Here is a 25,698-nt window from a genome sequence, read left to right on the forward strand (position 1 = left end):
ACACCTCCAAATCTGATTTATGGGATTTTCCACACTCACTTCCAATAGTTTAGTAGTGTATTTGGTTGCTATGAAATCTCCTCAAATTATACGGGAGCAGTCCTTTGAAGAATTGCTCGAGAGTGACACCTATGGATACTGGTTCCGTGACAAGATTGTGCAGTCAAGATGGCAGACTCTGCTGGTAAGTGTTGATGACTCTTATTCTCTTACACTTACTTCTTATTTCTATGATCATTGTAAGTTCTTTTATCGACCAGATGGGGAACAAGTGTTCTCGGTCGACATTGATGGTAAAGCAATGGATTTAAGCAAGTTTTTGGTATCCTTTGTGGTTGGGATGGCTATGCCTGCTACCCGAAACTCATAGGACTATATGTTTGATAATATATACCTCTATAACTATGAGTGTTTCTAAGGGACTTATGGGGCGGGGATTTTTTGTGTAGAGGACCAAGGACAATATACTGTAGCCCTTGGTAGCCTGTCCATTAACGTAGGCACTATCATGTTCTTTATCATGTTGAACATCATAGGGGAATGACGGTTTTCTTCTGCGAATAATGCCGCTGGTGACATTTTCGTTGCTTTAGGTGAGGGACGTATGCTATATGACACTCTCCAAACCTTAGTGTCTAGTTTAGCACGAGCCCATAGTATGAAGCATAAGTACCTTCTTATGCCTGTCTTGGTTTGCCGCATCATGGTATGTTTCTTTCCTAATTTCGCATTCTGTTACACGGATTGGGTTGGGGTTGACATTATGCGACCCACAAATTGCATTATACGTTCTTTTTATGCTATGACTTGGCTGGGGTGGAGGCTACAACCTCATTGGGTTGCCCCTTACACCCCATCAGATCGAGTAACACTTAACAGGTTAGCACAGGTTGATGATAAATGGTGTGAGGCCTGGCAAATTATCATGGCTTGGCAGGATGCAAAGGAAGCTCACTTCTTTATAGAAGAGGAGGACAACGCTTAAATGATGGATATGAGGTAAGTTTTACTTTTTGTTAGTGTCTGCTTATGTCTCAAGCAATTTAATTTTTTGTTATTCCCATAACGGGTGGAACTCATATAAAGTTGCATATGTTTTTCTTTACCTATATTAGTATGTTCTAAATTTATTTTGCAGGTGTTCTAAAATTTTGAAGCGTTTCCATGGTATTTCCTATCCTTCTTATTTCTATAATTTGAGGACAAAGCATATTTTTTTTTGGGGCATGAAACACGCGTAATAGTCTATGATATTATAATATGCACTTGCTTTCTAGTAAAAAATTAAAAACTATATAAATAAAAAGTATTTATACTATGCACTTAGGAATATTTGTATTATTTCTTTTTCTATGATGATAGTAGTATAGAAGTTTCACGTTAGCTCTTAAATTAGAATATTTTTTAGAAACTTAGGTTACAATGTACGTAATAGTCATTGCATCTTTCCACAAATATATTGCATGAGCATCTATGTTTATATTGGCAGTAAGTTTCTGAAATCTAGGCTAGTATTCTTATTCTACAAAACCTGTGAGAATATAGCCTAAAAGCCTTATATGAGTGAAATATTTAAGTAATGACACATGGGAGAAGTAAATTCCGAATAGAGAAATCACACGTCTACTTGCTTGATCACTATACCATATCCTAAATGATAAAACATAAAATGAATAGTTTTACCTATGAAATAAAGCGATGAAACTCTAAACGTAAGTAAAACTAAATGCTAGGATATGATGCCTATATTATCAAAGATTTCTACTCTCAATCCTATGAGATATAGTGGGGTAGAGTGATTCGTTCCACTCCTAGTCCTTCCGCATGCTATGTTATCACGTGTAATTACTCTACTTAAGGTCTAATGAGAGATTTACGAAAAGGCAACTAGACTACGATGCAACTACCCACAAGATGCAACTAGTCGGTTATCAAAATAACTAAGGGAATGCTACGTTGATTCGATGATAAGGAGTTAGAGGGGGATTGATTCCACCTTAACCTCGACTTAGTCCTATTAACGACTTAATCGTCGTAATCCGAATGAATCGCTTCGAGAACAATTGGTTCTTCCTAATCCCTAATTACACATGGCATTCCTACCAATTCATAACTAGCATGTGAAGCGATTAAACCCATTCTCATGGTGAACTAATCGTTTCTAGAGTGGAAAGGAAATTACGGCGATTACGATTATTGTCGGAAGCTTTCATCAAGGCTTCTCAACCCCCTCTAATGGAGGTTTAGCCGAGAATCATTACTTAATCATTTGGATTAAAGTTAAACTAAACATGATATAAAGAATTGAAATTGACTAATCTAAATTAAACAATAATTAAAATCTAATTAATAACTAAGAATTGAATAACAAGTAGTAAATGAATCAGATCTAACACAAATGTAAATGACAAGAATCAAAATTTAACAACTAGCTATTTTATTAATCAAACTAATTAAGAGTAATGATTCTAGTAGTTTAATCTAAAACAAGAATTGGATTTGAAATTAAACTTAATTAAAACAATTAAATCTAGATCTAGAAGCTATTCTAATGGCTACTTTCTATTCTAAGCTCCTTTATTTTCTAACCTAAAAATCTACTATTCTCTACTAAAAAATCTACCATTAACAAATAGCTAAGCTTTTGTTTTTATACTTTCAGATCCAAAAATCGTGCATGGGCTTGGAGCCATGTTTTGGGCCAGAGAATCAGGCCCAAAACCCAATTCTTTCAGTCCAAAAAGGCCTCTACAGCTGAAGTTGGCTTCAACAGACTTTTCATCCACTTTTGCTCCTCTGATTGGATCACGGCTTAGAGCATTGGAAAGCTCTTTCCGAGCCGGTCATTTTGACATAAGGTAGGCCCCGTTCGGAGGTCCGAGTCCAAAGATATGGCCTTCGAAGTTCTGGCCGACTTTGTGTCTTTGTTTACGCCAGCGTCGACTTTTCAGCTTTTGGAGGGCTTTAGAAAGGCTTTGTCTTCTTGAATCTTGGCCTTTAATCACGGAACTCCTTAGTAACCGACCTTTGCTCCTTTATCTCGCTAAAGTGGCACATTTCGCACATAATGGACTTTGAAGCACGAAATGCATAAAAACAATGTCGGTGTTAACTCTTAATTATTACTCACATAATTGGTCACAAAAGTATATGCATTCTGAGGGTTAAAACTACAGTTTTGGGCTCTTATCAAACCACCCCAAACAGCATTTTGCTTGTCCTCAAGCAAAGATGAGAAATTAGAATAAGTGACCAAAAATGGAGTTCTAACTACTCGTTTATTTGAGTCGCGATTGCATTGACCATATGCAACAAGGGCTTAAACCACTAGGAATTCCCTAGTGGACGAAGTTATAGCCTCGTGAGAGTTTTCGATGAAGGTACTCACAAACTTCATCTATACTACAACGACTAAGAAATAAAACTATTGTTTCCTTATTCATGCTCCAAATTATCTATACCTCTCATTAGCAATGTATATAGAGTAATCAAGTCGAAACCTAAGCTAATATATGCATAATAATCAATCATCTACAATAAACATATATACAATGAGTAATACTATGAAATGCAATAGCAGGTCCGTTTGAAACTTCGGAATAAGCGTCCTTAAGTAGGTTCTCACAATAATAGTCAAGATACAACACTGATTTTTCCACTCAAGTTTAAGCTACTCTAGTGCTTGATGGGCACACTTTACCTTACAATCTCAATGACAACAAGGAAGCCGGGTCGATCAAACACATCTGCCACTTACTATCACACTAACCTATTCCTAATTGTGTTAGAGGTCTTTATTAGGTGTTCATGGGGATTAGGAGATGGTTTAAGAAGGAAGGAAATGGATATTCAAAAGGACAAGTCCGAGATAATAGAGTCTTCATATTATGTAACTTAGAGAAAACCTTGTTATTTTCTATCTATTCTATACTTTGTTTCCATCCTTAGCCATATTTTTCCTTTTTTCTTTACTTTGGCTTTTGACTCCCTTTTATTCTTTTTTTGGTTTTTATTTTATTTATATTTATATTTTTTCTTTTCTTTGGATGGAAACTTTTTTTCTTTATTTTCCGAAGCAATTAACTAACTTTTTTTTTACTGGGTTTTCTCTTCTTCTTTCTTCCTCATTCTATTCTCGGACTTATCTTAATTGGGTAGGTTGAATATTATTTTTTTTTTATTTTGTAACAGGGTAAAGGATTTGTGGTTTATGAAAAAAGGCTAAAGAAAGGCTCGGAGGGGCGACTAGTGGAAAATAATTCATAGGTTTGAATTTCTGGCTATATCGATCCAAAGAGGGCCTAAATTTCGCTTAGGATATGGTTTAGTGATCAAGCAAAGTGGGCGTGTGATATCTCTATCCGGATTTTACTTCTCCCTTGTGTCATTTCTCAAATATTTAAGCTCATATAAGGCTTTAGGCTATATTCTCACAGGATTTGTAGAATAAGTACTCTAGCCTAGATTTGAGGAAACTTATCGCTAACAATCATCGATACTCATGTAATATATTTATAAATAGATGCAAAGATTATTACCTACATATTAACCTATGTTTCTAAAAATTATTACGATGCAAAAGCTACATTGAGATTTCTAGATTGTTAAGAGCATAGAGAAGGAAAACAATACCACTATTCCTAAGTGTATAGCATGAACTTATTTATTTATATTTTTGAATTTTTAAAATTTTAACTAGAAAACAAATGCATAATAACTCTATCTATATCCTAACGGATGCCTTAATTACCGTGTTTCTATGCCCCCCAAACAAGAAGCATCGTTGTCCTCAAAGCATTTAAATAAAGAGGGTAGGAAAAATACCATTGAAACACTTGAAATTCAGGGGATATATCTGCAAAACAAAGTTAGAACGATACTAATATAGGAAATAAAACCGACTTAACTCTATAACGAAGTTCTACCCATTATGGGGTTAACAAGAATGAAATTGCTTGGGACATAAGCGGACACTAACTAGAATGAAAATATCTCCCGCATTACTCATCATCTTACTCATCCTCTTCTTCCATAAAGAAGTGAGGTTCCTTTTAGATCTGCCATGCCATGATAATTTGCCGGGCTTTCCGCCATTTATCATCTATTATTGCTAACCTATTAAGAGCCACTTGGTCGATGGGGTGTAGGGTGCAACGATGAGGTTGTATCCTCACCCTTGCCAAGTCATTGCATAGAAAGATCGAATAATACTATTGGTGGGTCGATGCGATTGTTAGGCCGTAATCGTAATCCAATCCGTGGAAGCGTGTACAAAAAACAAGAAAGAAATATAGCATAATACGGGAAACTAGAACGGGCATAAGAAGGAACTTATGCCTCATGCTATGGGATCGAGCTAAACTAGACATCAAGGTTCGGGGAGGGTATGACACATACGGCCCGTGGCTAAAGCAAGGAAAAACGCTGCAAGTGGCATCATTCACAGAAGAAAAATGCCATTCCCCTAAAATGTTTAGCATGATCCAAAACATAACAGTTCCTATGTTCATGGATAGGCTACCAAAAGCGACGTTATAGTCCCCTTGGTCTTCGATACAGAAAATGCCTGCGCCGTACGACTCATGCAAGAACTCGTAAGTGTAGACATACATATTATCTACCTAATAGCACCATGGGTCTTGTATTTCAGCGGGCATAGCAAGTCCAAGAACAAATGCTAGCAAGAACCTGGTAATTTCCATTAGTTCATTATCAATGTTGATGGAGAACACACTTGTTCTCCATCTGGTCTTTCAAAGAAAATGCAGTTATCGTAAAAATAAGATGCTAGTGTTGGAGAATAAAGTGCATCAGGTCTTACCATAAGCGGCTCCCAGCCAACGTATGTGATCGCCTCGCGAAACCAAGCACCATAAGTAGTGCTTTGGAACAAATCTTCGAAAGACAGTTCCGGTATCAATGTTGGAGATGTCATCTCAAACTTACGCTCTGGAATAGCTGCAAATGATCCGGATACTTCCCACGTAAAACCGGAATTTTTTTCGTTCATCGGAAGTCGTGGCTTAGTGCGCTCGATAGAAGCATGAAAGTCGCGCTCTGAATAGTTGGAATTTCCAGTGTTTGGCTGCGGGTGCTTCAGCTTGGCGTGACGCCCGACAAAAATTCAAAAGATATGCAGCGCGAAAATCTGTAGAGCCTTGAAAAGCGCCGGAGTTCTTTGAAACTTCGGAAAATGAGCGAAACGTGGGAATCGTGGGAGTGAAAGGTGAGTGATGGAGTTTAGGTGTAGTGTGAGTTGTGAGTGTAGAATGTATGAAGTTTATATTGGTTTTAAGTTGCTAAAACGGATCGGGAAGTTGCTAAAACTAATTACGGCAGTTTCCGGAAATCCTAAAATTTCCAAACCCGAAAACGGAAACAACTCATTATCTTGATTCTAATGCAAGCCTAGTATCTTTTAGGTTGAATTTATGATAGAATCTACCTATTTAATCTAGATTTCATCCTACCCTTATACTTATTCCTGGATATGCCTAATCGGTCATCTTTTCACCTTGACTCCGCAATAAATTATAACACGAGAGTTATATAAAAATCATGCTGGAATAGATAAAACCACCCCCAAACAATTTGGGAAGGTGGGATCAATATGAGACAACCACGCATAATAAAAATAACCGCATTATATTAAAATTTTCATTTGGAGTACATTTCACTACAAAATTCAAATTACGGAAATAAAACTTACATTAAAATAAATAACAATAATGAAACTACAAATAAAACATAAAACATCAAACGATGCTATCCCTAACAACTCCAAAGATCGGTAGCGGAGGGCACACGGTCCGGGAGATCGCTCCTAATGGGCGGCACCATTCGCCCTTCGGCGACGACGCTCGCCGCTCGATGATGTGTCCTCGGAAGGAAGGAGAGTCCCGTGAGGTGCGAATCGTGTAAGCATCTCTTCCCGGAACTGGCGCTGAGCTTCTAGCTCGGCCCTCATCTGTTCCCACCTCTCATCCTCTCTCTGTGTACGGATCTCGAAGTTATGATGCATCGTTGCCTGTCGAGTCCAGAGGTCTCCGCAGATGGTGTTGAGCAAACACATGCCACGATGAATCACAGCCATGCGTTCTGCGTCTGACCAACACCTCTCCAAGGCATCCGCATCAAAACAAGTCAAATCCTCCTCATCCTCCGAGGCATTCTGATTTCCCCCATCCTCTTCTTCTTCTTCTCTATCCTCAGCCAACCTCCAAACTTGTTGGACACACTCCTTATAGATGCGAGGGTTACGGTGTAGGGTGATGTAAGTCCTATCGCCTGAGAAATTTCAACTTCAACATGATCTTGGTTATCAACACGGGGAGGGCAACGGACTTCCCTACTCCCCTAATCATGCTAAGTAAAAACACCAAGATGCAGAACTCATACTTCTGCGCTCTGGAGTATCCATAAGATGTGGAGGCAGTTCAGGCCGATGTCGCCGACCTTCTCCCTTCTCAGGGGCGTTCCGAGACCAATCCATCGAGCTGCAGCCACCGGTGGTTGGTCCTGGCGGAAACTCGACGACGAACACAATACGACCTCGCATTGTAGTTCCCTTCAGTAACTGTCTCGTTCATCAATGGCTCTACCCCATTATGTTGGGACTCCTGCAACGTGACATCCAAATGGATTCTAGGCGGGATGCCTAGAATCTCAGCCAATAACCCAGTCGTCACTTCCTTCCTCCTCTTCGCCACCATAACAAAAATCCTCGTCCCTTCCAACTCCCTCGTATTGTAGAACCGTTGGACTAAGTCCTCGTGGTAATAGGATTTAGTCGAGTACCACAAGCTATTCCAGTCTCGATCGATCATTTAGATCCACCGTGAAAGCGGTAGCGAAGTGGTCACCGTAAAAGCTTGCTCGATAAAATTCGCGTTGTTGAGCCATTGGTGTTTGGAATGTAGTGGGGTTTAAATGGGATGTGGTGGTGGGTTGTTAATCGACCAACTGAAGAAAACAGTGGTGGTGGTGGTGGAGTGGTGGTGCGCAAAGCAACAAAATTTGGAATTTCCGGTGGTTTTGCTTATTTAATTTGGTGGAGGTGGTGGTAGGCGTTTGCGATCCAATTTGGGTTGGGTATTGATTGCGGGCGTGGGTTAATTTGGTTTTTTTTTTTTTTTTTTTAGGTTTTGTTTTAAGCTTTGGCGTTAATGGCGGATTGTGGAAGATGATCGTTGGTGAAGGTAAAGGTAAGGTGCGAGGTCTTGTTCGGTGGTGGGTTGGGCCCAAGCCAAAATCGAAATTTGTGATTTTTTTCGATTTTTCGCGAAACTTCAAATCAAAATTGCCGCTTCGTTACCGGTCCGATTTTTGCAAATGAGTTATGGAAATGATCAGGAGAGAATTTCCAATCCAATGATCCATAAAACACTCTATTCCGACAGTGGATGACATATAAGATAGTGGAAAATGCCTCGAAGTGCGTGCATGACGTACGTTATGCGAACAATTGGACTTTAAAATCATGGATTATGTCAACCTGAATCGTAATACAATTAAACGGCCTAAGCAACTGTAATTTGACATAAACATTCTAGGATGGAAACACAAACACCCCACCCCCAAACAAATTTTTTACAACGGAGCTTGGAAAATTTATTTTTAGCAGTGGGTCTTTTAAAGTCAGATTCCCGAGACTTCCTATATTACTATGTTTATTCTTTAATATATATATATATATATATATATATATATATATATATATATATATATATTTATTTATTTATTTATTTTTAATTTTAAAAAGAAAACAATAAACAAAAAGGACATAATTCACCCCATAGAGAAACATGACTCAAAAATCCGAGAAAACATGCAAGAGTGGAAAACGTGAATTATGTTTAAACGTGGACTTAGGATCCGGTACTTACAGCCACACACTCCGTAGGGAGGGCCCGGTTACCTTAATGGTGCACTCACCAATATATGGAAATGAAAGAAAATGCACCAAACACAAAAGTGGAGTCGTTTATAGTCAGATACTCGAGACTTATCTACACATATGTATGAACATGCAGTTTATCATATATCAACAACCGAAATAGTTGTGGATCATTCCATAAATAAATATCACAGAAAACATATCCAAACACAATCAAGCACCAAGATTTCCTATGACGCAACCTAGCAAAATGAAAGCGAAGTCGGATAACCCTATTACTTAACCTAGCATGCACCTTTTTTTTCATTTTTGAACGAGAGGGTGTCCTAGTGAATAAGTGTGGAAGAGTGAATGGTTGTGGAGAATATGGTAGATATGGGTAAGTTGTAGAAGGAAAGCATGGAAAAAATGAGGATGTGGGTTTAGCACAAAACTCATTCATAATGTAGGTAGGGACTGTCTCAAGTCTGAAAATGAAGGTGTCACACGCTTTTGTCTTCTGAAGTATTTGTTTACTAGGTGAATTTAAAAAATTATGAAGCACAGAAGAAACAACATGATCGAGTGCAAACTCGAGATTCCTTTGAAAGGGTGGAAGGAGGGGAGATGAGGTGGATGTTGTGGAAAGTAGTTCTTGATAGGGTGAATTATCACCTGCTCTAAGAAACTAATCGAATTGCTCATCTAGATTGGTCATATCCTCGTTACTATGATAGTCCTCTACATCTTTGAGAAAGTCATCTATCTCATCCTCATCCATAATATGTGTATCGACTAGTGTAGGGATGGAAATGTTGGAGTCTGAACTTCCAAAGGATAGAAATTTGGGCATATGATTATCCCGAACGCGTGTTGTTGAAATAATCTCGAAAGCAAAGCTCTCGATCATGCTAACCTCTCCATCCATAGGCTAATCGGAGATGGCGCGGTCTTTGTTTTAAAACATTGACTTCAACAGCAAGATGGCCAAAAGATATGGACATTGAACCATCGCGGCAATTAATGAGCGCGTTGGCAGTTTCTAGGAAAGGACGCCCTAAGATGATCGGGACAAAGTCGTTAACGACTTCTGTGTCGAGGATGACAAAATCAGCCGAATAGTAAAAATCCTGAATTTTTACCAGAACATTTTCGACGACACCCTTAGGATACTAAATAGACCGATCAGCTAATTGCAACGTCATTTTAGTGGGTTGTATCTCATCTAGACCTATTTGTCTATACAAATAAAATGGGAGTAAGTTAACGCTAGCCCCCAAGTCTAATAACGCGGTCGTCGTATAAGAATCTCCTAAGGTGCATTGTAAAGTAGGACGACCAGGGTCCTTGTACTTAACAATTCCATTATGTTCAGATAAAGTTGGGAATTGTTCTGTTAAAAAGGCGTCTTTTGGTATATTGGTCTTACGCCTAGTAGTACACAATTCCTTAAGAAACTTAGCATGGTGTGGTAGCTTTTTTATAGCTTCGAGGAAGGGAAGGTTTATAGTTAGATTCTTGAAAACATCCCTAATCTCCTCATAATTTGTATCCCTAGTTAACACGGCTAATTTTTGTGGAAACGGCAGTTTCTGTTTATATTTAGCAATGGTATCACCTGGATGTTTAACCGTGGCTTTCTGTTTCTTAGGTTGTGTTGTAACTGGTACCTCTACAGTGATAAGCTCTTCAGTTTCTATTGGGGTATCTAGTAAAATAGCGGTGTAGGGCGATCGGGTAGGGTAACTATAGGCATAGTTACTTTGTTATCAACCACTCTGCCAGAACGGAGAGTGGTGATGGCCTTTAGCTCACCTACATTTTCATATTCATTACTAGTATTATCGGTTACCTCAAAGGATGTATTTGTTGTTTTAGTATTAGGTATTCGTGACACGGAAACACACCTTTTGGTTGGGCTTTTATCTTGAGCCAAACTGTTGGGTTAAATTATTAACGGCAGTTGTAGAAGCTGTTGGTTAGATTGAGCCATGGTTTGGAAAAGTTTTTGGCTCACTTGTATGAAGGTGTCAAGATGATCCGGTTATGTGGGTGTAGTAGTCACGGGTGGTGTATTTGGAAATATTTCCGTGAATTATTTATGGGTGGATTTTGATAGTTATTATTTAATTGGAACGATACCTCTATTAGCATTATAATTATTATAACTACCTTGACTTTGTGCTTGACCTTGTCGAGGTTGCACTTGGTTGTTATAATTATTGAAATTCCCCTGACCCTGTCCTTGTCGTAGTGGGGCTTGGTTAAAGCTGTGTGTAGGCCTAACATATTGATTATTATACCCTTGAGGTGTGACGTGTTGGTTATTTCTCATACTGAAGTTGGGATTTTGTCTCCAAGGGGCGTTAGGTTCACTATTAATAGAACAAGCCTGTTCATAGGCTATAGGACAGTGGGAGTCGGGATGCTCAGGGCTCCAACAGAAACTACATGGATTTGAATTTACATTCATGACGGGGATAGCCTTTTGTTGAACAGAAATGGCCTCTACCTTTTTAGTGAGTGATTCGATTAGAGTTTTAAGCTCGGAATCGTGTTTAATTTCAAACATACCGGCAGCCTTAACTGTATTTGATGAACTAGCGGAGCGGTGGATATCATCATTACCCCCCCAATTGTTATTTTGCTTAGTTTGATCCTCTAAAAATTTATAAGCCTCTGAGGCTCCTTTGCTTAAGAAACTACCCCCATTCATTATGTCTAGGACTTCTTTATGGTGGTGTAGAAGTCCTTTGAAAAAGGCACGAACTAACGTGTCTTTTGCTAAGTTATGATGTGGACACTCTATAAGGAGATCGGTGAAACGATTCCAAGCCTCTGAAAATGATTCATGAGGATTTTGTCGAAAGAAATGAATCTTGGAAAGCATCTCGTCCGTCTTTAGGGGTGGGTAAAAACGTTCCATAAACAATTTGAACAAGTTTAGCCCATGAGTCCACGAATTAGGCGTTTGGGCAGTTAACCAAGACGCCGCGCCTTTTATCGGCTAAGGTGAAAGGGAATACCCGAGTTTAATTTGTTCCGCACCAACCGTAGGATGGTGGAATGTTGTTAGGACTTGTTCAATCCCACGCGTAATGCCGATAAGGTTTTTCATGGTCTAATACATGAAAACAGGTAACAAATTAAAATATTTGGGGGATTTGGAAATCCCCAATCGGTCTGCTAGAACGATGCAAGATTTGGGGCTATCGCTCAAGGCTTTGTAGAAGTCGAGAGAGGAGTCTCTTCTTAAATTCGGGCATTGTCAGGTCGTGATGTGTGTGAAATAGTAGCTAGAGGTGTAGTGGGTGGTATACTAGATAGACTTGTTTGTTGACGTTGTTGTGTAATTACGTTATGTGTTTTTGTTCGGCCAGACCTTAATCTCATACAAGGCTAAAACCAAACTTAGCTAAACACATCAGCACTCCAAACAATTCGATATACTAGTATAAAACTCTAACAGAGATGCGAGGTGTGGAAGAAAGGAATACCTGACAAGTCCTTGCTTCGCTTATGAATAGCGTCTTGTTTATCGTGTTCAGTGTATATAACAAGGTTAGAACACTGAAAAATTTGAAAAATCAAAGTTCGAAAGTCAAAAACCGTAGAATTCGAAAAAATTAACAAAAGGCTGGTGCGCGCGATATATGGCGTGGCGCGCTCGGGTAATTTTCAAATTACAGTGTTTTAGGGTGGGTCGCTCCACATGGGGCGGTCGCTCGATGTTCAGCTATAGAAGCAGTGCGCTCCTTCGGCGGCGCTGGCCTTCGGTGTAATTTCTCGCTGAAATTTTTCAACGATGAAATGGAAAGCCACAGTATGAATCAAACACGGGTGGGTGGGTGAAATGAGACTTTTAAGAAAAGTACTTACACTACGAAAACAATGTGAAAGTGCAACTAAGATGGCAGCGGCGCCATTTGATAAAACATAAAATGAATAGTTTTACCTACGAAATAAAGCGATGAAACTCTAAACGTAAGTAAAACTAAAACTAGCTTATGATGCCTATATTATCAAAGATTTCTACTCTCAATCCTATGAGATATAGTGGAGTAGAGTGATTCGTTCCACTCCTAGTCCTTCCGCATGCTGTGTTATCACGTGTAATTACTCTACTTAAGGTCTAATGAGAGATTTACGAAAAGGCAACTAGACTACGATGCAACTACCCACAAGATGCAACTAGTCGGTTATCAAAATAACTAAGGGAATGCTACGTTGATTCGATGATAAGGAGTTAGAGGGGGATTGATTCCACCTTAACTCGACTTAGTCCTATTAACGATTTAATCGTCAGACTCGAATGAAGCGCAGCAGAACAATTGGTTCTTCCTAATCCCTAATTACACATGGCATTCCTACCAATTCATAACTAGCATGTGAACGATTAAACCCATTCTCATGGTGAACTAATCGTTTCTAGAGTGGAAAGGAAATTACGACGATTCTACGATTGTCGGAATCAAGCTTTCATCAAGGCTTCTCAACCCCCTCTAATGGAGGTTTAGCCGAGAATCATTACGCAATCATTTCGGATTAAAGTTAAACTAAACATGATATAAAGAATTGAAATTTACTAATCTAAATTAAACAATAATTAAAATCTAATTAATAACTAAGAATTGAATAACAAGTAGTAAATGAATCAGATCTAACACAAATGTAAATGACAAAAATCAAAATTTAACAACTAGCTATTTTATTAATCAAACTAATTAAGAGTAATGATTCTAGTAGTTTAATCTAAAACAAGAATTGGATTTGAAATTAAACTTAATTAAAACAATTAAATCTAGATCTAGAAGCTATTCTAATGGCTACTTTCTATTCTAAGCTCCTTTATTTTCTAACCTAAAAATCTACTATTCTCTACTAAAAAATCTACCATTAACAAATAGCTAATCTTTTGTTTTTATACTTTCAGATCCAAAAATCGTGCATGGGCTTGGAGCCATGTTTTGGGCCAGAGAATCAGGCCCAAAACCCAATTCTTTCAATCCAAAAAGGCCTCTTCAGCTGCAGTTGGCTTCAATAGACTTTTTGTCCACTTCTGCTCCTCTGATTGGATTACGGCTTAGACCATTGGAAAGCTCTTTCCGAGCCGGTCGTTTTGACATAAGGTAGGCCCCGTTCTGAGGTCTGAGTCCAAAGATATGGCCTTTGGAAGTTCTGCTGACTTTGTGTGATGTTTCTGCCCGCGTCGACTTTTCAGCTTTTGACCGGGCTTTAGAAAGGCTTTGTCTTCTTGAATCTTGGCCTTTAATCACGGAACTCCTTAGTAACGGACCTTTGCTCCTTTATCTCACTAAAGTGGCACATTTCTACACATAATGGACTTTGAAGCCTGAAATGCATAAAAACACGTAATCAGTGTTAACTCTTAATTATTACTCACATAATTGGTCTAAAAGTATGTCTGTTACAGGGTTAAAACTACAGTTTTGGGCTCTTATCACTAAACGAGAATTTAGGCCCTTTTTGGATCAATATAGCCAAAGTTATTCCAAAGTTTCATAAACGGACCTGTTATTGCATTTCATAGCACAGTTAATTATATATATGTTTATCGTAGATGATTGATTATTATGCACGTATTAGCTTAGATTTCGAATTGATTATTCTGTATTCATTGTTAGTGAGATGTATAGATATCTGAGAATAAATAAGAAAACAGTAATTTTATTTCTTAGTCATTGTAGTATAGATGAAGTTTTTGAGTACCATATCTAGAAAACTCTGACGACGCTATAACTCGTCAACTAGGGAATTCCTAGTGGTTTAAGGCCTTATTGCATATTGTCAATGTAATCGTACTCGGCGAAACGAGTGATTAGTTTGTACTCCATTTTTGGTCACTTATTTTAATTTCTCATATTTGCTTGAGGACAAGAAAAATGTTGTTTGGGGGTGGTTTGATAAGAGCCTAAAACTATAGTTTTAACCCTTTAATAATATTACATTTAGACCAATTATGTTTATAATAAATAAGAGTTACTACTGTTTACGTACTTTTGTGTATGTCAAGTATTGGATAATGGCGTAGACCGTTAGAAATCTCTTTCCGAGCCGGTCGTTTTGACATATAATAGGGCCAATTTCATTGTCTGAGTCTAAAGATACGGCCTGCGGAAGTTCTGTTATACACAAAAACACGTAAACAGTAGTAACTCTTATTTATTATACACATAATTAGTCTAAATATAATATTATTAAGGGGTTAAAACTACAGTTTTGGGCTCTTATCAAACCACCCCCAAACAGCATTTTGCTTGTCCTCAAGCAAATATGAGAAATTAAAATAAGTGACTAAAAATGGAGTTCTAACTAATCTCGTTTCGCCGAGTGCGATTGCATGGACCACATGCAATAAGGCCTTAAACTACTAGGAATTCCCTAGTAGACGAGTTATAGCCTTGTGAGAGTTTTTCAGAGAAAGTACTCACAAACTTCATCTATACTACAACAACTAAGAAATAAAAATTACTGTTTCCTTATTTATTCTCAGATATCTATACATCTCACTAACAATTAATACAGAATAATCAATTGGAAACCTAAGCTAATACGTGCATAATAATCAATCATTTACGGATAAACATATATATAATGAACTATGCTATGAAATATAATAACAGGTCTGTTTCTGAAACTTTGGAATAACGTCCTTAAGTAGGTCCTCACAAATATGTTAAGACAAAGATACTATTATTTTTCCACTCAAGTTTCGCTCACTCCAATATGCAGTAGGCACACTTTACCTTACAATCTCAATGACGTACAAGGAAGCCGAAGTCGATCAAACACATCTGCCACTTACTATCACTCTAACCTATTCCTAATTGAGCTAGAAGTCTTTACTAGGTGTTGCGGGGATTAGGTAATGATTTAAGAAGGAAGGAAATGGATATTCAAAAGAAGAAGTCTGAGATAGTAAAGTCTTCAAAATATGTAACTAGAGAAAACCTTATTTTACTTTGCTTCTACACTTTGTTTCCATCCTTAGCCATTTTTTCCTTTTTCTTTTGGCTTTTGACTATTTTGATTCTGTTTTTGGAGTTCTAACTTTTTATTTTATTTTATTTTATTTATTTATTTTTTCTTTGGATAAAAACTTTCTTTTCTTTTCTTATTTGAAGCAACTAACAAATTCTTGGTTTTCTACAGGTCTTTCTATTTTTTTTCTTCATTTCATCTCTATTCTCAAACTCATTCAAAAGTGGGTAGGCTGATTTTATTTTTATTTTGTTTTTTTTTCTTATAAAAGAGTACATGATTTGTGGTTTATAAAAAGGCTAAAGAAAGGCTCAGATGGGTGACTAACGGAAAATAATTTCATATAGGTTTAAATTTCTGGCTATATCAATCCAAAAAGGGCCTAAATTCTCGTTTAGGATATGGTATAGTAATCAAGAAAGTGGACGTGTTATTTCTCTATTCAGAATTTACTTCTCCCTTGTGTTATTACTCAGACATTTCACTCGTAAGGCTTTTAGGTTATATTCTCACAAAATTTGTAGAATAAGTACTCTAGCCTAGATTTCATAAACTTATTGCCAATACAAACATAGATGCTCATGTAATATATTTATGGAAAGATGCAATGACTATTACCTACTGATAAACTACAAATTTATGTTAAACTAACTATCTATGCTTATACACAAATAATCAATCATATAAACAAGTGCTTAAATCAATATTCCTACTCTCAATTCATTATACAATATAAAGAGTCAGGATTCGTTCCACTCTTAATCTATCTAGACTTAAACGAATTCAATTAATCAAACACAAGAAAACAATGGTGAGAACAATGAGAGTAGTGTTGTGATTTATTTAAACTAAAACTAATTATAAATTAAACTAATTAAACTAAGCAATTAAAAGGTGAATTTAATGAATTGGAAGAACATAGAGGAAGGATTAATCCATCTATGTGAAGCTATGATTATTTTAACTAGTTTCTCATGTTTTAATTTTAACCTTTATTAATCTACAAAAAGTAAAACAACAAAAGCCACAATTTATTATTGATCCCTAACCAATCCTAGCAATCTCTGTACTAAGATATGATTAGCATAAAGGAAATTCTCCTCCACAAATCTCTTTGTGGAGTTTCCTTTCTCTAGTTCAACTTCTATAATCTCTATCCCCTCCAGAACTATAGAACATGAACTTGAAGCACATAAGACAAGAAAACTAAAACAGAACAATCATAACCCTCACATAGACTTCATAAAACTCCTATAATGGAGTTTTTAGCCTAGTTTTATTTGGTTCATTAACAATAAACAATAATAATAAGACATAATTAAATTAAACTAAACTTGATTAAAATAACTTGAATTGAATTGAAATAACTAAAGCTTTTATTAAAAGGTTCTAATGGAGGTTATAAACTAAATCTAAACTAAACTAATGGAAGGGGAGAGCTAGTTTAGCGTTTTTATTCTCTTATATAATGATACAAAATCATGCATGGGTTTTTAGGCTAGGTTATGGACCCATAAATCTAGTCCATAACCCAATTGGGTGAATCCAAGACTTCTAATTCTGGTCGTGTTACTGTAGCGATCATTCTCACCAACGTCTACTACTTTGATCGAGTAAAGTCCTAAACCATTAGAAAGGGCTTTCTGAGCCGGTCATTTTGATATAAAATGGGTCCAAATCCGAAGTCTGAGTCCAAAGATATGGTCTTTTGAAGTTCGGTTAACTTTTCTTCAGCTCTCTAATCCGGTTTGACTTTCATTTAACAACTTTGACTTGAGCTTTTTAAGGGCTTTTTCTCAATGAAACTTGGGCTTTCTTCATGGAACTTCTCTAGCAATCACTTTAGCTCCTTTTAGCGCCTAATTAGTAACGAATTGATATTTATTCAACTCTGAAGCTTGCAATACTCAAAAGCACGTAATTAGTGATAAACCTATATTATTAATAACATAATTGGCTAAATAGAAATACTATTAAAGAGTTTAAACTGCAGTTTTGGGCTCTAATCAAATTACCCCCAAACAATATTTTGCTTGTCCTCAAGCAAATATGTGAAATTAAAATAAGTGGCCAAAAATGTATTTTTAACTAGGCTCGTTTCGCTGAGTGCGACTACATAGACCATATGCAAAAAGGCCTTAAACCACTAAGAATTCCCTAGTGGACGAATTTTAGCCTCGTGAGAGTTCTCTAGAAAAGGTACTCACAAACTTCATTTATACTACAACGACTAAGAAATAAAAGTAATTGTTCCCTAATTTATTTCAGATATCTATACATCTACCTAGCATTTAAACAAGGATCATCAATCTAACTCCTAAATTAATACATGCATAATAATCAAATCCTCTTAAGATAAACAACTATACAATGAACTATGATATGAAATGCAATGGCAAGTCCGTTTTTGAAACTTTTGGGTAGTGTGCCTAAGTAGGTTCTTACAAGGAATGTGTCAAAACACATAACATTATGATTTTTCCACTCAAGTTTGCTAACTCTAGTGTGCAGTAGGCACACGTTTCCTCATAATCTCAATGACAATCCAAGGAAGCGATGTCGATCAAACATATCTACCACTTACTATCGCACCAACCTATTCCTAATTGAGCTAGAGGTCTTTATTAGGTGATACGGGGCGTAAGTGTTGGTTAAAGAAGGAAGGAAATGGATATTTGAAAAGACAAGTCTGAGAAACTAGGGTCTTCATATTATGTAACTAGAGAAAACCTTGTTCTTTTGCTTCTACACTTTGTTTCCATCCTTAGCCTTTTTATTTTGGCTTTTTGACTCCTTTTATTCTATTTTTGGAGTTTTTATTTTATTTTATTTTTCTTTTCTTTTCTTTGGGTGGAAACTTCTTTTCTTTTTCTTTTCTGAAGCAACTAACTAATTTTTGTTTACACAGGTTTTTCTCTTTTCTTTTCTTCACTCATCCTATTTCTCAGACTTATCCAGATAGGTAGGTCGATTTTATTTTTTCTTTTGTTTTATAAGGTAAAGGATTTGTGGTTTGTGAAAAGGCTAATGAAAAGCTCGGTGGGGCGACTAACAGATAATAAATTTCATATTGGTGTGAATTTCAGGCTATATCTATCGATCCAAAGAAGGCCTAAATTCTCGCTTTGGATATGGTGTGGTGATCAAGCAAGTGGATGTGTGATTTCTCTACTCGGATTTGACTTCTCCCTTGTGTCATCACTTAGATATTTCACTCTTATGAGGCTTTTAGGCTAGATGCTCACAGGATATGTATTAAGTACTCTAACCTAGGTCTTAGAAAAATACTGCCAAGTACAATCAAAGATGCTCATGCAAGATGTTCGTGAAAAGATGCAATGACTATTACCTACGTATTAATCTATGTTTCAAAAATTAAATCCTAATTCAAGTACTACACGAGATTTCTAGACTAATATCATCATGGAGAAGGGAACAATACTATTATCACTAAGTGCCTAGTATAAACAATATTTATGATTTTTAATTTTTTATAAATAAAAGTGCTTAATTTATATCCTAAAAGTGCCTAATATTTGCAAATGTTTCTATCCCACCCCCAAACAATCGAACGCTTTGTCCTCAAAGTGTAAAGAGATAAGGAAAGAATTTACCATAGAAACGTGGCAAAAATTGGCAGTACCTATAATAGAAATATTGTAAATATGATATGATAACATGAAGCACAATTAAACTGTTACGTATTAACTAACACAAACTCTACTGGAGTAAACATGACAACCAAAGGGTGGCAAAACATTTTGAAATGAAATACCAAAATACACCACCCCCAAACAAAATTGGAAAACTCTTTTTAAGTTTGATAATTTTTGTTTGGCCTATACTCCAGAAAGGTGGTATTGTACAAAAACTAGAGTCTTTTAAAGTCAGATTCCCTAGACTTACTAATATATGTTTATGTTTTTCTTTTGTTTAGTTTTTATATGTTTGATTTTTAGAAAAACAAAACAAAATTTCGATAAAGAAATAAAAATGAAACTCACTCCATAGAGAAACACTACTCAAACAACGAGAAAAGATGCAATAGATAAATATATGAGTTACATGAAACGTGGACTAAGGATCTGACACTTACAACCACTCACTCCAAAAGGAGGGTCCGGTTACCTTAATGGTGCACTCCCATAACATAAGATTGGAATGGAGTACACCGAAGAATAAAATGAGTCTTTTATAGTTAGATACTCGAGACTTTATCTAATATATATGTATTAAAATGCAGTTTACCATATATCAACAACAGAAAAAGTTGTGGGTCTTTTTATAAATAATTAACATGGAATGCACCACCAAATAGAATCAAGCACCAAGACTTTCTACGATGCAACTTAGTTGAATGAGAGGGTGGCTAAGGGAATGATCGTGAAAAAATGAATGGTTGTGGAAAATACTTGGAATGTGGATAAGTGTTAGAAGAAAAGGGTGGAAAGAATGATTGGATTCTATGAGGGATTAGCTCAGGTGGATGGTGGTCGAGTGGTGCTCTAGGTAGTTTTTGAGAGGGTGGATCGTCACAGGCTCTTAGAAACTCATAGAATTCCTCATCTAGGTTGGTCGCATCCATATAATTATGGTATTCATCTGCATCTTTGAAAAAATCATCAATCTCGTCTAAGGAGTCGAAATTGTGATCTTTGTCTTCTTCCATAAGAGGGGTATCTACTAGTGTGGGGGTGAATGCGTCGGCCACAGTAATGTGAGATACAAAATTGTTAATGGACTTCACTTCTCATTCTACAAGCAAACCTAGTTGTCCTTGCTTGAGTCTAAACATGTTAACTTCTACAGAAAGATTTCAAAAAGAAAGAGTTGTTGAGCCATCCCGGCAATTTATTTGGGCATTGGCGGTTGCCAAGAAAGGACGCCCTAAAATGATGGGAATAGAATCATGAGCAGTTTTTGTGTCGAGAACAACGAAGTCAACTAGTAGTAAAAATCTTGGACTTTAACGAGAATGTTTTCAACTACGCTTTTGGGATACTTAATAGAACGATAGGCTAACTGCAAAGTCATTTTGGTTGGTTGAAGTTTTGTTAGACCTAGTTGTTTATATAAATAAAAAGGGAGTAAATTAACACTCGCCCCCAGGTCTAATAAAGTAGTTGTTATGAAGGTATCGCCTAAGGTGCATTGTATAGTGGGACGACTAGGGTCCTTGTACTTAACAATTCCGTTATGTTCAGATAAAGAGGGATATTGTTCAGTTAAAAAGGCTTCTTGGGGTATGTTAGTTTTCCTCTTCTTGGTACACAACTCTTTTAGAAACTTAGTGTGTCAAGGTAGACATTTTATAGTATCTAGAAAAGGTAGGTTTATAGTCAGATTTTTAAACACTTCCCTAATCTCATCAAAATTCTCGTCCTTTTTAGACACAACTAATCTCTGGGGATATGGTGGTTTATCTCTATATTTAACAGAAGGGTCAAAAGTATTATTAGTCTTTGCTTTATCTTTAGCCGTTTTCCATCTAGGTGTTCCATATTGGAACCTTTACAGGTGTAGGATCTTCAGTTTATATGATAGTATTTGGTATGGTATCATTTTCATCTTCTATTTACGGGAGATCTTCAGGCATAGTTACTTTGTTATCAACTACTCTCCCTGAACGAAGGGTAGTGACTGCCTGTAGGTCCCCTGGTGTTATATTACCATTACACTGAATACTTTTTATTTCGAAGGCGGTGTTTGTTGACTTAGGATTAGGCATTGCTTGACCTGGAAACACGCCTGTTTGGTTATTATTTTGGTTAGGAGACATGTCAATAACCTTTTGGCACAAAGACTACATCATTTGCATTATTTGTTGCATCATTTTAGAGTTTTGGTCATGCTGATCTTTCATCAAGTTGGAGTTTTATTGCATAATTTGATTTTTTTTTCCAACAAGGTCACTACTACTTCGTCTGTAGATGGTTGAACTGGAATTAAGGCTTGTTGAGCGTTCATGTCTTGATGTTGATAGTTCTAGGTCATGGGCACTAAACCGCTTTTCTGGTCACTTAAGTTTCTTTGTCCTTGATGTTGAGTTAACTGGTTGAAGTTTGATGGTTGTGGTGGTGGTTGTGCATAAACAAGAGGATAATAGAAGTCTGAATGCTCAAGACTAAAACAAACATTACAACTAGTAGATTTAATGTTCATGACTAGAGTGGGTTGTTGTGGAACAGAGAGAACATCTACCTTTTTAGTGAGGGCATCAATAAGAGTTTTAAGCTAGGGATCATGTTTAACCTCAAGAGAAGAAGGAGAGGAGCAGGAAGAGTCGTGACCTCCCCAATTGTTATTCCTCTTAGATTGATCTTCTAAGAATTTATAAGCCTCCAAGGCTCCTTTACTAAGAAAACTACCTCCAGTCATGATATCTAGAACCTCCTTATGACGATGTAAAAGCCCCTTGAAGAAGGCACGAACAAGTGTGTCTTTCGCAAGATTAGGATGCGGGCATTCAATGAGAAGATTAGTGAAACGATTCCAGGCCTCTGAAAAGGATTCATGAGGATTCTAACGGAAGAAATGAATCTTTTGAAGCATTTCATCTATCTTTATTGGTGGGTAAAACTGTTCCATGAACAATTGAACAAGATTAGCCCATGAGTCCACCGAGTTTGGTGTTTGGATAGTTAACCAAGACGCCGCCTTGTCGGCTAGGGTGAAAAGAAACACCCTAAGTTTAACTTGATCCGGACTTACGCTAAGATGATAAAATGTAGTGAGAACTTGTTCTATCCTATGCATATGCTGGTAAGGCTTCTAGTGGTCTAAACCAGGAAAAATCGGTAACAAGTTAAATATATTAGGGGGAATTTGAAAATCCCCCACTAGGTCTGCAAGAATGATGCATAACTTTGGGCCATCGTTTAGGGCTTTATAAAAATCAGAGAGAGGAGTCTCTTGTTCTTTAGCCATTGATACAGGTGTAGTGTGTGAAATTATAGATAGGCGTGTGGTATTTATGTCTACGAAAAACAAGCCTGATTATACTAGAATTAAACTCCTATGAAAGAAGAAATGAGGAGTGAAAGGAGTACCTGAATGCCTCCTTGCTACGTGTTTGAATAGTGTCTTGTATACGCAATCTCAGTGTATTCAAAAAGATAGAAACACTGAATAACTTGAACAAACAAAAGTTTGAACTAACCTGTGAAATCGGGCTTATTCAAAAGAGAGAGCGGACGCGCTTGGAATTGGCCTATAAATGGCGCTAGGCGCGCACTTGCTTTACTAAAAGTTCAGGCGCTTGAGGGTGGGGCGCGCTCTTGCTTGACACGATAGTTTTACCTACGAATAAGTAATTAAACTCAAATGTAAATAAAACTAAAACTATTTTGTTGCTCAATTATCGAAGTTTTATACTCTCGTTATTGTTCAATATAATTGGAGTAGAGAATTCATTCCACTCCTAGTTCATTTAGATGTGAAGTTTCCTAGTTCGTGTAAGCTAACAAAATTGTGAGAGTAATGGAATTGAATTTAACTACGATGGTGAATTAACTAATCAATATGTGATAAATGAAATGACGGCAATTCAATACTAAATTGACAATATGAGAATAAATTAGGGGAATTTGATTCCACCTTGATTCGACTTAATAAACTAGCATAGAATACGTTGTAATCCTAATCTTCACGTTTTCATGTAAAGGTTGGGTATTTCTAATCCCTAATTATTCATGGTAATCTCTATCAACTAATAACTAACATGTGAAGTAATCAAACCCATTCTCATGGTGAACTAATTACTTTCTAGAGTAGAATAGAACATTACAACTATATCCATGCTAATCAAAAATCAAGTCATCATCAAGGCTTTCTCAAAATCCCTCTAATGGAGGTTTTAGCCTTGAGTCATTAAACTATCATTTCTAGAACCAGAACAATAAGAACAAGTCATTATTAAATAAGTAATTAAACTTTTATTAATCTAATTGAACAATAGTCTAATGATTCAAAGTGAATTAAAGCTGGATTAAAACTAATTTAGAACTAAGATTATGAATAACTAAATATGAATTTAAAACAAACTAAAGCTAACTAAGTATTGAATTCGAAACTAAGTAACTTGAAATATAAACTAAGTATTTGATTCTAAAAACCAATTTCTATGTTCTAAAACTAATTTCTTAATTATTAACTAAGTTTTTAAGAGTTAAGTCTTAGTCTCTATATATAGAAGAGGCGAGATCCACAATTTCGTGCATGGGCTTAGGAGCCATATTTTGGGCCGGAAAATTGAGCCCAAAACCTCATTACTTCAGTCCACAAAGGGGTTTTTAGCTGGAAATAACTTCAACAGGCTTTTTCGTCCACTTATGCGCCTCTGATTGGATCAAGGCTTGGACCATTAGAAAGCTCTTTCCGAGCTGGTCGTTCTGACATAAGTTAGGCTTGATTCCGAGGTTTGAGTCCAAAGATACGGTTTTCAGAAGTTCTGCTAACTTTTGTGCGCTATTTCTGCTTGCGTTGACTTTGACTTTTCAGCTTTGACCGGGCTTTAAAAAGGCTTTTTCTCCTTGAATCTTGGCCTTTAATCATAGAATTTCTTAGCAACCAACCTTTGCTCCTTTATTTCACAAAAGGGACACTTTTCTTCACATATTCGACTCCAATCCTTGAAATACACAAAAACACGATAACAGTACTAACTCTTACTTATTAATCACATAATTAGTCTAAAAGCAATATTGTTAAGGGGTTAAAACCACAGTTTTGGGCTCTTATCACCTACATATTAACCTAAATTTCTAAAAACTATTCGAATTTAAGAGCTAATGTGAAACGTCTAGATTAATATCATCATGGAGAAAGAAACAATACCAATATTCCTAAGTGCATAGTATAAATACTTATTATTTATATATATATTTTTTTATTTTTTACTAGAAAACAAGTGCATATTATACATATATATATTCTAATAGGTGTCTTTAATTACTTGTGTTTCTATGCCACCCCCAAACAAAAACATGCTTTGTCCTCAAAGTATAGAAATAAAAAGAATAGGAAATACCATGGAACCGCGTGAAAATTTAAGAACACCTGCAAAACAAATTCATAACATACTAATATACATAAATAAAAATAGATGCAACTCTATATGAGTTTCACCCATTATGAGAATAACAAAAATTAAATTGCTTGGGACATAAGCAGACACTAAGAAAAAGTAAAACTTACCTCATATCCTTCATTTAAGCGTTTTCCTCCTCTTCTATAAAGAAGTGAGGTTCTTTTGGATCCTGCCACGCCATGACAATTTGCCAGGCCTCATGCCATTTATCATCTACCTTTGCTAACCAAGGGCTACGTTATATTGCCATTGGTCCTCTACATGAAAAATCCCTGCCCCATTCATAGTTATAGATATACATATTATCAACCAAATAGCCCCATGAGTTTTGGATTTCAGCAGGCATAGAAAGTCCAATAGCAAAGGCCAACAAGAACTTGGTTAAGTCCATTGTTTCATCATCAATGGTGATATAAAACACTTGTTTCCCATCCGGTCGATAAAAGAACATACAATGATCATAGAAATAATCTATAAGTGGAGGAGAATAAGAGTCATTAGCACTTACCAGTAGCTTCTGCCATCCTGACTGCATAATCCTATCATGGAACCAGTATCTATAAGCATCACTATCGAGCAATTCATCAAAGGACTGCTCCGGTATGATTTTAGGAGATTTCATAGCAACCAAACACACTCTTGAACTCCTAGAAGTAACCTCAAAAAGCCCTAGAAAAAATTAAAAACTTGAGGTTTTGTTAAGGTAAGGGCGCGGGCGCACTTAACTCGACTT

The 25,698-nt window shown here is 36.6% G+C and overlaps 1 pseudogene; it reads right to left on the minus strand.

Annotated features, from left to right (window-relative positions):
• LOC147497302 (protein TRIGALACTOSYLDIACYLGLYCEROL 4, chloroplastic-like) overlaps positions 1-25,698 on the minus strand; it is a 50,886-nt pseudogene that overhangs the window by 24,362 nt on the left and 826 nt on the right.

Source organism: Coptis chinensis, chromosome 5 (assembly GCF_015680905.1).
Source record: "Coptis chinensis isolate HL-2020 chromosome 5, ASM1568090v1, whole genome shotgun sequence".
Lineage (NCBI taxonomy): Eukaryota > Viridiplantae > Streptophyta > Magnoliopsida > Ranunculales > Ranunculaceae > Coptis > Coptis chinensis.